Source organism: Scyliorhinus torazame, chromosome 14, assembly GCF_047496885.1.
Source record: "Scyliorhinus torazame isolate Kashiwa2021f chromosome 14, sScyTor2.1, whole genome shotgun sequence".
NCBI lineage: Eukaryota > Metazoa > Chordata > Chondrichthyes > Carcharhiniformes > Scyliorhinidae > Scyliorhinus > Scyliorhinus torazame.
This window is the reverse complement of record NC_092720.1, coordinates 174,470,930-174,474,037: the sequence shown is the minus strand read 5'-3', so window position 1 is coordinate 174,474,037 and position 3,108 is coordinate 174,470,930. Positions and strand designations below refer to the sequence as shown.

Sequence of the window (3,108 nt, the reverse complement as noted above, 5' to 3'; positions counted from 1 at the left end):
TTTGAGCATCTGCAATCCGTGATCACTCCCACTAAGTTGAAACTCTGTGGTCTCTTGTCATGTGAGAGTACCTTTAAGAAATGGGTGTTTATAAATTGGCGTTTATAAATGGGTGTGTACATACATATCTGTAGTGAGAGTACCTTTAAGAAATGGGTGTTTATAAATGGGTGTTCATAAATGGGTGTGTACATACATATCTGTAGTGAGAGTACTTTAGGAAAAGGGTTTTTATTACTGCAATGGTGTCAGAGAGTGCGTGGAGCTGGGCTGTCTGTCAGCTTTTTACATTCGCTTTAGGCTTTTAATTGCAGGGTGGGTTTGGTTTCATTTTAGTATTGGAGAAGCTGCAATCACAGCAGGATGTGTGTGAATCTCTGCAAGCTTATGAATGTCCATTTGCTGATTTCAACGTGATACCTTTTCTCAGTCGTGAAGTTAAACCTGAGGTGCTTCTGTTAAAGGTTTTATTTTTAAGCCTTATGGATGTTAAAAGGAAAGCTTAAAGGATTACTTAGTGTTGTAGTTTTGGGGGGTTGTATTTGAATTAATGGTTGCTAAGATGTTCACTGTATGTTTTAAAAAGGTGAACTTGAGTTCATAGAATAAATATTGTTCTGCTTTAAAAAAATACTTTTCCATTTCTGCTGTACCACACCTGTAGAGTGGACCGTGTGCTTCCCATACCACAATCTATTAAAAGTTGTGGGTCAGGTGAACTCCATGATACACTTTGGGGTTCTCTAAACCCTGGCCCATAACGCTCTACTTGTTGCCAATGTCCTTGCATCTCTTCTTGAACAAGAGTGCAAATTCGCAATTTTCCAGTTTTCCAGTTAAAGGAATGCTGGAAGATCATCACTAGTGTCTCTGAAATTTCCACTTTTACCTCCATCAGCATTCTTAGATGCATATAATCGGCATCTGGTATCTTAACAAGTTTAATTAAAGTTTGTCTTTCAGTCAACGTTCTCTTTTCAATTGTAAATTCCCCGAGTGTCCTGGTCACCTGTTCTTTCTCTCACCACGGCCTTGATAACATTCTCTTCCTTTTTAAAGAGGATATAAGTTCTCGTTTGATATCTTGGCTGTATCTCTTGCCTCCGCGTGTAAGACAACGTTTTTATCCCTAATCTGTCTTTTCCAACCATTTGTTATTTTGCTGCTTATAGGTGACCTTGGGATTCCTTTTTATGTTAGCTGCTGGTAACTTTAATTGCTTTTCCACTGAGTTTTTTCACTTTCCCTCTTGAATAGAGTCACAGAGTTTTACAGCACATAAACTGGCCTATCGTGTCTGTGTCGGCCATCAAACATCTAACAATTATGATCCCATTTTCAGCAATTGCTCCATGGCCTCCATCTCCATTCTCGATTTTCTCGAGACAACCTATCAAAGCCATCACAGATTTTGTTGGTAGTTTCTCAGATTTAACTTACAGAATAAATGTTCAATGCTATGAAATCGATCTCCTTAATATGCCTATACCATCAAGTTAATGCGGTTCTCACGGGAACTCGCAATTCGATTCTCAAACGTGCTGCCAGATTCGAGAACATGTTTGAGTTTTTAATGCGATCCACAAATAATAGGTCACATTGTCCATAAAGGATGCGGGCCTATGTTTAGATTCCCGCCGCACAGCCGCCTAGTAATGGGCCTTAATATTGTGGCTGGAGAGCAACTGGGCGTCGAGAACTGGCTACGTCACCAATACTGGCACAATACTGGCGCCTGTTCGTTTACCCGAAGCAGCGGCACCTTCCTGCAGATGGTTACATTTTCAGCACAGCGACGACTTCTAGCACCAATCCACCAGAAAATTAAAGGCCGATCAGTTTGACGTCTGTTGTGAAACGTGACGGAGACAGCTGCTGTGGAGAGATAGGTTGAGAAAAAGAATGATTGCGTATCAGACACGGCTGGAACTCATTGCGTTGAGTATAATTCTGTGGAAGGCAGAAGGAACCGCCGATGAACTTCGCTAATTTCAGCCAACTTGCAAACGTAGTCGGCAGTATTTGAACCTACGCGGGGCTACCCCAATGGATTTCTAGTCCATCGCCTAAACCACTCGGCCCCGACTACTGCCGGTGAAATTTGGAAATGTTGATCTACTGAAAGTGAATAGATCGCCAATTTATCCATTCCTGAGAAGGAGAATTAGCTTTTTCATGCTTTTACTATTTCATTCTTCTCGACTGATTTTCCAACATAAAGCTGCACAGGAAATAAGAATACGGTCCTTAAATTTAAAACGACGACATTCGCTTCATCCACACCACTCACATAACAGGCGAATTACAGGCGGATCTTCACCACGACGATTAGCAGACAACTGGCAGCCCTTCCTGCTGCTCTGCATTTCTCACAGAAGGTCCAGATCAACAAATCCCCTTATATTTACCAAGGCCTGAAGGCAAACAAGAGATGGCAAAAAAGATCTAACAAAATGCAGAGGGAAACCGGAGAAGTGGGCAGACACAAATAGATAGATTAGAGCCGAAAGGTACCGGTGCATTTTCGAACTCCAGCTCTTCCAGAAAGCCACATGTTCTCTTTCACCAGGGAAGCGAATTATCGTCAGTGAACTGCTTTAAACACATTTTGCAAAGAGAGAGTCGAACAAAAATATGCAGATTCATCCGATGCGAACATAGTATTTTAATAATTTCATATAAATATGGAATCTTTCCTTCTACACTTGTAAGCACCTCATTATTTGTTTGATGTGAAGAGACTTCCGCTAATGGGGATGTGCTGAGCAGTCGCACATCAGGTGGCTCTCCATCAGAATACAGTAAATAGGCACTTTAAGCCGAATTTAGCACGAAAATTTGGACTTATTCTCCTCTTAAACAGAAGAGGAAGAGAAATCTAGCAATATGTCAGCAGGCAGTGGCGTAGGGTGCCAAAGGGAAGCCAGAAACGGCGAACAAATGCAGAAACAGTGAGCGAGTCAGTCGGCAGATCCACGAGGCAAGGGATCGCGGTCATCCTCGAGAGAGAGACCAATGACCCGGGCAACGGGCTCTCCACAGAGCCCACAGATCATTCCGACCTAACCAAGGCCGGGTAGCAGCCGAGGGTGATAATCACCAAGGCAC

At 42.5% G+C, this 3,108-nt stretch overlaps 1 non-coding gene across 1 annotated transcript; it reads right to left on the bottom strand.

The window, feature by feature from the left end:
- Nucleotides 1-2,007: 2,007 nt before the first annotated feature.
- On the bottom strand, nucleotides 2,008-2,089 carry trnas-aga (transfer RNA serine (anticodon AGA)). Its single transcript has one exon. It is a non-coding gene; the product is annotated as a tRNA-Ser (tRNA).
- Nucleotides 2,090-3,108: the final 1,019 nt, after the last annotated feature.